This window comes from Dermacentor albipictus, unplaced genomic scaffold, assembly GCF_038994185.2.
Source record: "Dermacentor albipictus isolate Rhodes 1998 colony unplaced genomic scaffold, USDA_Dalb.pri_finalv2 scaffold_12, whole genome shotgun sequence".
Taxonomy (NCBI): Eukaryota; Metazoa; Arthropoda; class Arachnida; order Ixodida; family Ixodidae; genus Dermacentor; species Dermacentor albipictus.
The window spans coordinates 5,129,585-5,143,462 of NW_027225566.1; the positions used below are offsets into that span (position 1 = coordinate 5,129,585).

Consider the following 13,878-nt stretch of genomic DNA (forward strand, 5'->3'; position numbering starts at 1 on the left):
GAATTACGGCTCGTCATACGCAATGAAAACAAGCGCACCGGGAAGTGTGTTCGAGCCGCGCGGGTCGCTGCAGAATCAGAGAATGACAAAAACAAAAAAAGTGTCATAATCATTGTCATTTGGCAGTAGCGACGAGCGCGTCGGAAGCACCCTAATCTCGTCTTGCCTTCATCGCAGGGAACACCCACGCAGCCGCACTGGGCGCCAGCCTTGATTCATCCTGTAGCCTGCCGCTGTGAAAACACGGACTACGCTGGACCCACCTGGTTCGGGAAGGCGCCACCGTCGGCTGCGCAGTGACCTGCTACTTTTGGCTCCCACGTGACCTTTCACACTTACAAAAGAGGCACCTTCGTCGACTTTTGCGCCATTTGGCAGTAGCGACGAGCGCGTCGGAAGCACCCTAATCTCGTCTTGCCTTCATCGCAGGTTAGTGCAAAGAACCCATTCATCATACGCTTTGCTATTAGTCGCTTGTCGTTGTTGCCAAGTGTTTCGCCAACTTTTGCTATTTTGTTCACCAACTTATTGAGTGTGTTTCTTTGGCTGTGGGGGGAGAGGACACAAGTTCTAAAATGACTGGCAAGGAAGTGGCAAGAATGAAAGAGGATTTCAAAGCTGATTTCACCAAGCTCAAAGAACAAACCAAAGCTGAAATCAAGCTATTTTATGAAAAGATAGAGCGGGAAATGCGAAATGAGATTCGAGAACTAAAGAGTGAAAAGCAAGGCTTAGTTAAAAGCCTCGAGTTTGCACATGACTCCATTAAAGAGCTTGAGGGAAGACTAAACGTGGAAATCGCTAAAAGCAACGACCTTGCTGCTGAAAATGAGACGCTTCGATCAATGCACACCAGTCTGGAAAGAAAGGTGCTCGATTTGGACAAGCGACTTGTTCTGTCCGAGCAATATTCAAGAAGGGCGAACCTTGAAATACAAGGAGTCGTCAAAAGTGACAGCGAATCTATGGTTGACATCGTCTCAAAGATATGAAATACAATCAGTGAGTCAATTCAAGAATGTGACATTGAGTCCTGTCATCGGGTACCAACACGAAAAGCAGATAAGTCAAATATTATAGTTGAGTTCCGGTCTCGAGGAAGACGCCGGAGTGCGCGGACGAATTCTCTTCGGCTCTTGTTTCTACCAATGTTTTCGTGGCGATTTTTCACGATTTCAAGGAAATATTTGTGCAACACGGCTTTGTGAAGTTGCACGGACCCTGTGGACACTTTCCTGGACACTGTGAGTGTTTATCTCTACCATCTACAGCGGTTTTGCCATCGTCACCCGGCCGCCGCCTCGCTAGCCCTAACGAGGGGAGCTTCTAATCCGAAGTGTCGAGCGCGGCGACGCTTCTGACGCGTTGCTCTCTCTTCCACGACGTCGCCGCCGCTGCATGGGCTACAATTATTGTGCTCAGACATGGAATACCAAGTGGCTGGGGAGGACATTGCCTTGGCGGACATCACCCCGGATCAAGGCTGGCAGACTGCCACGTCTCGCCGCGCCGCAGCCAAACGTGAGAGCGTTAACCATACTCCGCCATATGGCGTGCTGAAACGTGGAGGAACTGAGACCCGCGGCCGTGAAAGCGTTAAAAACACCATCATCCGCGCGAGCAGAATGCCGCCGTTGCCAAAAGATGACATCCGCATTATTATAAGGCCTCGTGGGGGACTTAACATAGCAAAGGTTGGCCCTGCGGTGGTTGCCAACGCCATTGCCGCCTCGGCTGGCCTCAGCCCGGCACAACAACACTCGGACACGCTTTGCCCCAACAACAAACATAATATCTTAGTGGCAAGCACTCCGCTCAGAGAAAATGCTAACCGCTACGCGCGAGTAAAGCAAATTTGCATCCAAGGCGTCACCCACGAGGTCAGCGCCTACGAAGCGGCACCGCAGTCCACTTGTAAGGGAGTCATCCGCGGGGTCCCCGTGGAAGATGGGCCGACGGACATTGACACGAAAATCGTCAATGACAGAAATCCACTGGCATTGGCCGTCAAGCGCATAGGCACTACCACCGCAGCAATCGTGGCATTCGACGGCCATCGAGTGCCCCATTTCGTGCGCTATGGCTCGGTCCTCATGCACTGCACGCTGTACCGCAGGCAGGTCGACATATGTTACGCCTGTGGTCGGCTCGGCCACCGTGCGGACGTGTGCCCAAACCCTGGGGACGTTATTTGCCGAGGCTGTGGTGCCCCAAACCCCACTCGGGAGCACCACTGTGCACCCAAATGTAAGCTATGCGGTGGCCCCCATCTCACCGCCGACAAAGCCTGCAAGGAACGCTACCACATGCCATACGTGGTCCGTCGACGGCGATGGGAGAGAGCACGCTCGACGAGGAACGGTGACGACTGCACTACGATGCCCAAGTCCGCCATCGCTACCACCGAAGACGCCTACCCGCAACTCCCTGGAAGTGCCCGGGCCGCTGACAACGACCGATCCCACTCCAGATCCAGGGGCCGATCCCGGAGCCGCTCCAGGTGGGCATCGACATCCCGGAGCCGACCACGGACCCGCTCCCGCGGTGCGCCGCGCGGCGCATCTCGGTCCGCTCCATTTCTCGCTCCAAGTCCGGGCCCGGGTCCCGTTCTGGATCCCGCTCCGGGCCCTCTTGTCAACGAGTGCCAAGCTCACCGGCACCACCAACAAGCAACAAGAAACGAGGTTCCCTCACCTGGACAGATGTCGTCCGGGGAAGAAGAAACGACACCACATCACAGGTAGGGTCGGGCTCACTCCCAGAGCACGTTACAGACACCAACACATCCGAGATAGCGTTACTCAAACGCGAAAACGCCGCTATGAAAGAGACAATCCTCAAACTTACGGCCGCGATTGCCGAACTACAGAACGACAGGAGCGCGCGCGCAGCCATTATGCCCGCCGCCGACAACGCTGCGAAGGCAGTAGCACCGTCACCACCGCCACACCCTGTTAGCGCTGATAGCGCGGACGGCGAGAGCGCGCCCAAGAAACGCGCCGTAGCTCGCGCCATACCAGAACTGAAACCCGAGTTAGAAGAGATTAAAAGTACGCTGTCGGCAATTAAAGAGAGCCTCTGCTTTCTCGGAGAGAATATGGCCCGCGTACAGTCAACCCTCGCGGCCCACGGTAATCGGTTGGGGACAGTCGAACATTATCTCGAAAACGTCGTAGCCCCCGCCATTGCCGCTGCTAAGCCGGTCTCGACACAACACCCCACGCTCAATCCACCCACACACGCGGCCCCCTTCCAACCGTCAAGCGCCCGGGCCGACCCCCACAAGCATTAAGATGGCCAGGCGAGATGAAGCGTTCCCCATCTGGCAGTGGAACTGCAGGAGTTTCACTACGCGGAAAGCCTCCCTGCAGCAATACCTACGTAGTCACGATGCCAAGCCCCACGTAATCCTTCTGCAAGAAACTTTAACACACACCGCCACGTTTACCGGTTACCAGTGGTTACCAGGCCTCGCGGGAGGACGTGGTACCGCCACGTTGGTCTCTAAAAAGCTCACCTGCCTCGCGCATGACCTCGGCACGTCCGAGGTGGACAACGTCATGACGGAGATTCTCCCAAGCGACGCGTCCCGGCAAAGTGTGTACATACTCAACGTGTACAGCAGCCCCAGACAAACGAGTCACCGTTTCCGACGCCTCTTCCAGAGAGCCATACGTCTTGCTGGCTCAAACCCGGTCGTCATTGCTGGCGACTTCAACGCTGCGCATCGCACCTGGGGTTACGTATATGACACCCCCAAGGGCACCGCGCTGTGGCAGCATGCGAACGAGCTCAATCTCACCCTAGTGACAGACAAGGCGTTCCCTACCCGTATCGGCACATCCACGCACAGAGACACCACTCCAGATCTCTGCTTCGTGAAGAACACAGCCGATGCCCGCTGGTCCAATCTTGCGGAGGATCTTGGCAGCGACCATCTCATACTGGCCGTGCACTTACCCAGCATCGTCAGGGAAGCCCAAGTCGTACACGTGGGTCGACTGGGACTTCTTTCGCAAGACTCGCGCCTCACGACTCCCTCCAGACACTGCCCCGAACCTCGAGACGTGGACGGCTCAGCTCAAGGCCGACGTCGTTAAGGCCACGAAAACATTTAGCACGGATATGCCAACCGAGAAGATGGACAGCCGCCTCGCCCACTTGCTCGAAGCCAAACAGTCTCTAATGACACGATGGAAGAGCCAGCGTCTCAACCGCAGGCTCCGCAAACGAATTGCACAACTGAACCAGACCATAATGGAACACTGCAGCACTCTATCCAAACAGCAATGGGACGAGGTGTCTAACTCCGTCGACGGACAGGTCCGCAACGGGAAGACGTGGAACCTCCTCAAACACCTGCTCGACGACACCAACTCCCGCACAAACCAGCGCCACTGGCTCACCAAAGTCCTTCACCAGGCCAAAGGCACCGCTTCGCTGGATGACATCGTCAAGACGCTTGTGCATAAGTACCTGCCGATACCCAAAGGCCCGCCGACCCTATATCCCGATTACACCGGTACCGACAACAGTCTCCTAGACGCCGATTTTTCCGTCGAAGAGATACGTCGGGCTCTCCATGAACTAAACGGCCGTTCCGCCCCAGGCCCCGATGGCATAACCAACAAGCTCCTGCGGAACTTAGACGACCCCTCGGTCGTGTACCTCACGGACGCCATCAATGACGTGTGAGGGCGGGGCGAGTTACCTGATGCCTGGAAACTAGCCCAGACGATCCTCATTCCGAAACCGGGCAAGGCGCCTGGCGTTGATAACCTTCGCCCCATCTCGCTAACGTTGTGCGTGGGTAAGGTGGCCGAGCATGTCGTACTCAACAGAGTCGGCCGGTATCTCGAGGACCAGGGCTGTTACACACACCACATGATCGGCTTCCGACCCGGTCTCTCGACTCAGGATACGATGCTTCTCCTGAAACACCAAATCATAGACGCCGGGGCTACTTGGAGCACCCGCGCCATACTTGGCCTTGACCTGGAGAAGGCTTTTGATAACATCCAGCACTCGGCAATACTAAAGGCGATCACGGCCTTAGGGCTCGGGCGCCGGTTCTACGAGTTCGTCCGCTCCTTCCTAACCCGTCGCAAGGCCGTGCTCCGTGTCGGAGACCTCACGTCAGAAGAAGTCGAGCTCGGAGAGCGTGGCACCCCCCAGGGCTCCGTCCTCTCGCCGACGCTGTTCAACCTGGTGATGATTGGGCTCTCCGAACGCCTGTCGAAGATACAAGGCCTCAACCATACGGTATACGCGGACGACATCACCATTTGGTGCTCCGCGGGGTCGGATGGCTTCATCGAATCCGCTTTGCAGGAGGCAGTCGAAACTGCTGAATCCTACCTCGACAACACGGGCCTCAAGTGCTCCTCCGCCAAATCGGAGTTGTTGTTGTACAACCCAAAACGACGAGGCAAAAGGCCTAACGGATGGAAACCACCGACCGAGCGCAACATTCCTGTCCGCACGAGAGACGGTCGCCCAATCCCCAGGGTTGACTCCATCCGAGTACTGGGAATGATTATCGAGGCAGGCGGATCCAACATCCAAACGGTCCACAAGCTGACGACAAAGACGGAGAACGCAATACGACTTGTACGCAGGGTGGCCAACCGTCACCACGGTCTCAAAGAGGACAATCTGCTGCGTCTCGTACACGCGTTCGTCCTATGTCAAGCTCAATACACTAATCCGAAAGGTAGTGAAGCGGGCCCTTGGGCTCCCGATCACGACGCCGACGTATCGACTCCTCGAGCTCGGGGTGCGCAATACCCTCGAAGAGATCGCTGAGGCTCAGGAGAGAGCGCAGATGATACGACTGACGATGACGAAGACCGGCCGTCACATCTTGCGCGAGCTCGGGTACTTCCCACTGAACACCCAGGATCCACCGGAGCTTACGCCGATTCCCCGCGAACTCCGCGACCTGATCACGATCGCACCCATTCCGCGAAAGGTCCATCCGGAGCACAATTGAGGCAGGCGCCAAGCCCGGGCCACCGCGTTCCTCAAACGAGTAAACAAGAAAGCGGACGACGTCGCTTTCGTGGACGCCGCCGCCTACCGCTGCAACCGAGCCTTCGCCGCGGTAGCGGTCTCGTCCTCGCAACGAACTTTAAACGCCGCCACGGTACGCACACGTGATCCCGAGGTGGCGGAGCAAGTGGCAATAGCCCTGGCAATGCTCGACGATAAGCGAACAACAATATTCAGCGACTCGAGACCAGCCATCAAAGCGTTCGAGAGAGGAGTCGTCTCCGTCAAGGCGTTACGCATCCTCCGCGGCGCTGATCCAAGCACCCTCAAACACCACACCGTCATCTGGTTTCCCGCCCACCTGGGTCGGATTCCGGGCGCCCCGCCCAACCTCAACGAGACAGCCCACGACGCTGCGCGCGCGCTTACCGACCGCGCCGTCACCCCCGGGCAACTACGTCTCGATGAGTTGGAGGCGAACAGGGATGCCCCAATAACCTACAATGAAATAACCAAACACTTTTCCTTCGGACGACGTCTCTTTCCGCCCCCGCACCCCAAACTAAACAGGCCGCAGGCGCTCAAGCTACGCTTATTACAGACGGATACCTATCCAAACCCGGCCACCTTACACATAATCTACCCGGACGTCTACCCAGACGATGCGTGCCCCTCGTGCGGGGTCACGGCGACACTCGCACACGTGCTCTGGGAGTGCAGAAACGCTCCGCCCGACTCTACCTCCGACAGGTGGGAGAAGACCCTAAGAAGCCCGCTCCTACAAGACCAGCAATGGGCCGTCCAGCAGGCTCGCGCAGCGGCCGCCAGGTACTCCCTGTCGGTCCCTGCGTGGGAGACGCCCACTGCGCGCTGACGTGCGTCCTGAAGGACTTTTATTAAAGTTCTTCCAATCCAATCCGGTCTCGAGCCAAACGTGATACTGTCCTGCAGAAAGCCAAGAAGATGAGGCTGAAAAACGCTGACATTGGACTGGAAAATTCTGATCCTGTATACGTCAATGAGCACCTCTGCCCAGCACAAAAAAACTGCTTGCTTTCGCTGTTAAAAAAAAGTATGAGCATCACTGGAAGTCTGTGTGGTCACAGAATAGAAAGATTTTCATGAGGCAATCCGATGGCTCAGCGGTTGTGCCAATAGCCAGCGAGAGAGACCTTGTCAAGCTCTTCTCGCTGGAAAGCAGTCGTGCAGAGCCAGTAATAGGTGATGATCATAGCTCACCTGGCAATTGAAATCTGTCGTCATTCTGCTCTTTGATTACAAAACAAACAAACAAAAATGACTTATCACGAATTAGCCCTACCACAACAGGTGAAGATAATAGACCCAAACTGTGAAACCGCTTTGCACCTTAACGCCCGCTCGGTAGGCAACAAGGCAGACGAAATCGTTCTACTTCTAAAACAATTCTCTTTCGAATTTACGGTTTTCATGCTCACCGAAACGTGGTATCAATCTGATAGCAAGATGCTACAGCTGCCTGGTTACGAAATGTTTTTCCTTAACAGATTTAACAAACGCGGTGGCGGTGTTACTATCTATACTCTCGCGTGCAAAAGGTGCCACATTCTGCCTAACCTTAGTGACGTTACCGATGATTATGAAGTTCTAACCATACAAAATCGAAATCAAATCATTTCAGTGGTATACCGCCCCCCAAATGGTAACATGAAACATTTTACGGATTATTTTGACCACATTCTAGAATATGCGTCACTAAACAAATGTTCCATTTTGTGCAGTGGTGATTTTAATATTAATATTCTAGACCATAACGCTACTGTACATGATTTCAACATGAAGATTCTCTCCTGTGGTTTTGTCAACTTAATAGAAACAGCAACACGTGTCACATGCGCTACTGCGTCGGCGCTAGATCTAATAATTACGAACATTGAAACGAGTGTGCTCTCTGCTGGTACAATCGCTTCTGACGTGAGCGATCACTGTCCGGTGTTCATCGTTTTTCGGCATGAGCATGCTAATCGAAATACTGTTAAAGAATCTGTTACTGTGCAGCGCATAACTGATGCCTCTTTGGAAGCGTTTAAGCACGACATTATGAACTTCGACTGGTCCTGTGTGCTTCAGAAAAGTGATGTCAATGATGCGTACGACCTTTTTTTTCATCATTTCCTTCGTTTCTATTCCAAGCAGTTTCCGCTCGAAACCTACACGAAAAATACGAAAAAGATAAGAAAACCATGGATAACAAAATAGCTTTTCAAAATGATAAAGGAAAAAAAATCGTCTCTATCAAACGTTCCTTCGAACACGTGCAGAGGATACACTCCTTCACTTTAAAAAGTTCAGAAACCGATTAAACTGTGAGCTACGGAAAGCAAAGACATCATATTATCAGGAGCTATTTTGTAACGTCAGTTCAAGGAGACCAGATATTGCGTGGAAAGTTTTAAATGATGTCCTAGGTCGCCGTGCGAGTAACTCTGTCACAATATCTATGCTAGTAAATGGCAACATAATAAAAGGGAGGGCACTAGCAGAATACTTTAACAAGCATTTTCTTAATAACGTATCATCTCAAGACCTCAGCGACAATACAATCACCACTTATCCTAGCCAGCTTAGTGACACTATATTTCTCGAACCTACTGATGCAAATGAAGTTTATAACGTGTACATGGGAATTAGTAACAGTAAAGCCTTAGATATCAACAGTATGCAGATTAAACCATTGAAATATGTGCTACCCATAATTTGTCCCTTGATTTCACACATCTACAATCTTGCATTTGAGCGCGGAGTTTTTCCCAATGCAATGAAAACTGCAAAAGTATCAGTAATTTTTAAAGGGGGTGACCAAAACGTACCAACAAATTATAGACCGATTTCAGTACTCCCTGTGTTTTCCAAAGGTCTGGAAAAAGTCATTTCTTCAAGACTAAGTAAGTTTTTTGACAAACATAAAGTAATATCTGAGTCACAATTTGGTTTCAGAACTGGTAAATCTACAGAAACAGCGTTATTAACAATGAAGGAAATAATTTTGATTAATATTATTAATAATTTGTATACGATGGGCCTTTTCCTTGATTTTAGTAAAGCTTTTGACTGCTTAAATCACACGATTCTTGTTAACAAACTTAAAATTTACGGAATCCGTGGTAGACCACTCACATTGCATGAAGGATATCTCGAAAACAGAAGCCAGTCGGTGTGTTTAGATAATAAATTTTCATCTCTTTTGCCTATGAGTTGTGGTGTCCCACAAGGGAGCATATTGGGACCCCTATTATTCAATACGTACATAAATGATATTGTAAGCATCGATACTTCCATTGATTTTGTAATATACGCGGATGATAGCACACTACTTCTTTCAGGCCCTAACCTTAATGATTTAATGGTGAAATGTAATGACCTACTGATTAAATTGTCTAGGTGGTCAAGGATAAATAAGTTCAGAATTAATCCTACAAAGTCCAAGGCTATAATATTTCGCGCAAGAAACAAACCGATAGTACCGCATTGCATGCTTCACTTTGAAGATCACCAGATAGAAATAGTTGAAGTGCACAAAATAATTGGAGTACATTTTTCCTGCTATTTAAACTGGGATGCCCATGCTGACTTTGTCTGCAAGAAACTCTCTTCCGTCTGCGGGGTTCTATCGCGATGTCGTGAACATTTACCTTTAAAATGTAAATTACAAGTTTATTACGCACTTTTCTTTTCTCACCTTAACTACTGCAATTTAGTATGGGCCACAATGACCAAAACTAACATAAATAAGATTCTCGTACTGCAAAAGAAAATTGTTCGAATAATCGCCAATATTGATAATACAACTACCTCCAAGTATGCTTTTGAAACACATAACATTGTCCGGGTCAACCATTTGTATCACTTTAAGTTGTTACAAAAAATGTATTTTTCGACGGCATCCATTGCCAATCTTTATTCGAGTCTAGCTTCTTTGGACATGCGTCATGCTAACATACACACAAGAACTATTAATACTTGGAATATACCACGTTTTCGTACTAACTATAAATTACAAATGTCTTACAACCTGCCCCATGTTCTTAACACATATAAACACACAATAGGATACACTAAAGCTGAGCTGCGGAAATATTTTGTTTAAATGTGATTTTTATGTTCTTTTTGCTTTGCTTGAATATTCCTATTTCACTCTGAACATTTGTATGCCCATTTGAGCGTCTCTATTTTCAATTTTATTGTTTAATTTTTTTTGCAATAGATTGTTGCACTCTGTATGTATAACTGGTGAATGTTTTCTCTTTATTGACTCTAACTATTGTATGTGTGTCTGATTTCTATACCACTCGTGTGCTACTGCTTGTAGGGGTTTTCTGGACATAGTCAAGCTGCTCATGCAGCTTTTTGCCAGAAAACCCTTCAGTTGAACCTGGAAAATAAACTTACTTACTTACTTACTACTAATCCGATCCACAATCCAGCTTTCCGTGGCGGCTTCGCCACGGTTCATAGGTGATGTAGGTGAATCGAGCGCACCTATGGTACGTTCGATTCATCTGCACCAGTTCACGAAGTGCTGCACCTCTGCATTCGTTACAAAAGGTGCAGAAAAAGCGCACAGCTGATTCGCGATTATATTGCGCCCTCTCTACGCTCTCTATTGTAGGCGCCGGCTTCGTGCAGACGTACAGGTGCGAAGCAGCGGCGCATAGCCCATATGCGCAAGCGCCGTTAAAAGCCCGCATACGTGCATCTGCCGTGTCTACACAAGCGCGGCTGTATGAACGCGTCAGAAGCTGATCATACCAGAAGTTCAGGACCTTTCAAACTTACGCACTTTGTGCACATTAGTTGGACAGAACGCCTGCACCACGTCTGCACCTTGTAATTCGTTTCGAGTGTCGCGCTGTGCCTGCACCGCAGAAATGGAGCTTCGAACTTCTCGCGAATCGATGTGAACTGGTTCACAGTGGTGCGAGTGAATCAAACGGACCTTTAACACGAACGGACGAAGGTCCGTTCGATTCTATTTGGTTCATGTGCTAGCTGCTCGGCTGCTCCTTGCTGTGAGTGACTGACTGCCCCACTGCGCTGTTGCTGTGCGCGCCTTCGCCTCGCTGTCGTTTTGCGTTTTTTGGCACGGGTTGCAGCATTGCGGCTTGGGCTTCTGACTCGTCTCTTTCGCACACCATGTCTCCCAAGTGGAGAAAATGTAGTGTCGTAAGAAAGGAATACGACAATATACTGAATGAACTCGGACTCGCGCGGCTTGTTGCTGGGCCTTCATCGGTTTCCCTGTCCAACGACAGAGCTGCAAGCACCACCTTTACGGACAGTGCTCGCGTAGCGCCACTTTCACCTCCGAAGCTGGGAAGCAGCAGGCAATCAGGAAGTTCAATTTCGACGGACGACGGGGGTGAGCCTCCGCTCAAGCTGTTGAAAGAGCAGTCGCGAAGCGAAGCCTTAGTCAACAGCGTCTGCGGACAAGGCGAACCTTTTGTTGAAGAATTCCAATCAGAAATTGTGGTAATGTCTTCACGTGAGCACAGCGACTCTGATAGTAGCTCAAGTGACAAAGGTAGTCTCCAACGTAGCAAATCTTCGGATGAGTCTGATGACTTTGTGCTTCAGACAGCTGCACGGGGCCAGATGAGAGAATAGCGCTCACTTGTAGCGCAGCGCTGTCTCGTGTATCTCCTGAAGAAATGACAGCAAGTGAAGTGTTTGCTGTCATTGCTTCCAAACATAACATGACTCATGCATGCATTAACAATGTCCTCGATTTCTGCCGTCGAAGAGGCTTCTCTGACCTTCCAAAGGATGCTAGGACAGTTTTGAGAACTGAGCACAGAGCTCAGGTGGAGCAATATGGGTCTTTTGTGCACTTTGGCCTTGCAGCAGCAATTTGTCAAGCGTTGCCGCCGGGGCAAGTAGTTCCAAGTGAACTGAAGCTACAGGGCAACATCGATGGAGTCCCTGTGTACAGAAGTAGCCAGCTTGCCTTTTGGCCCATTTTGTGCCGCATTACAAATGTGGGGGCATCCCCACCATTTGTTGTAAGTGTGTATTGTGGTGCGGGGAAGCCACCATCTCTGTAGGGTTATCTAGAGCCACTTGTGCGAGAGGTCTCGGAGCTTGCGTCTGAACGGTTAAGCACAGATGTTCGAGTAGAGGTGAGCATTGGAGCCATGGTGTGCGATGCTCCAGCAAGGAGCTACGTGAAATGTATTGTTGGCCAAACTGGCTACCATGCGTGTGAGCGATGCAACCAAAAAGGGCGGCACATTGAAAACAGGGTCACATTTCCCAAACTGCACGCACCAACACGAACGAATGCATCATTTCGATCTCAAGAGAACAAGCGCCACCATTCTGGTTTTTCACCATTCCTATCGCTTAATGTCGACATGATTGCATTTTTCCCATCTGAATACATGCACCTCGTTTGCCTGGGAGTCATGCGACGACTCTTAAAGAATTGCGTATGCCAAGGACACAGTAATAGACTGAGCAGACTGTATCATTGCCAACTAAATGAAAGCCTGCGAGAGGCATCCAAAGCATTTCCAACATATTTCCAGCGAAAGCCAAGGGGTACAGAACGTGATCTTTGGAAGGCAACAGAGGTTCGGACATTCCTCCTTTATGTGGGTCCTGTTGTCCTAAAGCCTCTTCTGCCTCCCACATACAAACATTTTATAATGTTTCATGTAGCTATCAGAATTTTAGCATCACCTCAGTACTACTGTGAATACAATGATATTGCCAAAGATGTGCTGAGGTACTTTGTTCAAGAGTTTAGTGAGCTGTAGGGAAAAAACCAGCTTGTGTACAATGTGCACTCACTAATTCATCTTGCTGACCAGTGCCGGGACGATGGCCCATTGGATCACTTTAGTACATTCCCTTTTGAAATCTACCCTGGACGAATGAAGAAGTTGCTGCGATCCTCCAACAAGCCACTATCACAGCTATGTAGGAGAATCTGCGAACTGAGGCACTCGTCCAATAACCAAGTCGAGAAGAAACTGCAACATGCGAAGCCTGGAGACTGCTTCCTGATTGACAGTGCTCCTTTGGTTGTTCTGGAAATAATGGGACACCACTTCGAGGGTGGGATTCTACCACATGCCAGGGACTTTTTCAAACTTCCACTCAAGTCGGCTCAGTTGAATATTAGGCGCTGAAACACCTTCAGTAATAAAAGTAAGGTCTGGCCTCTTGATGACCTCCGGAATGCTGCTCAGTGCCTGAGGCTTAACTACAAGCAAGGGCATGTTGTTGTTCATCTTTTGCACTTTCACTGAAGCTGCCAGTGGTCGATGGACTTATATTAACCCAAACTGCCATAGTCAGTCATCTTACTGCCATATTTCTATGCCTCCAATGGCCACAATGTCTATTCTATATGAGGCCGACAGTTGGGCTAGTTGGAATTCAAAGACAAAGATATTTTCAAAGAAAAGTTGATCTTTTGTGTCTGCACCTCTTTTCATTTTTTATGTGCTCGAACATGTCCTTGATTTTTCTATTGTCATTGTCGCGAATTACCTATTCAAGCGATGTTCAAGCTATCTGCTTCAAGCATCTTGTCACTAATACAGTCATTAGCACTATTGTTCAGAGTGTTTGAATGGCATCCTTTGACCTGCACAGGTGGCCTTTGGTGGTAACACTGGATTCGGGGTAGCTTACAACTGTCTATGGACTGCTGCACTGATGGTACTTCCCTAATCTTTCTCCTCACGGGCCTTCGAGTCTACCACAGCTGCAATTTCCTGAAGGCACTGCATTGCCACTGAGCAAAAGTAGAGATAACACATGGCAAAACTTTCATCAGCACATGCCAGGATGTGTTATCTTGACTTTTGTTCCATGGCACCTTCACACGCTACAGTTACCGAA

General features: G+C 50.0%; 1 pseudogene; it reads left to right on the forward strand.

The window, feature by feature from the left end:
• Positions 1-1,424: 1,424 nt before the first annotated feature.
• On the forward strand, positions 1,425-13,280 carry LOC135914168 (uncharacterized; annotated as a pseudogene).
• Positions 13,281-13,878: the final 598 nt, after the last annotated feature.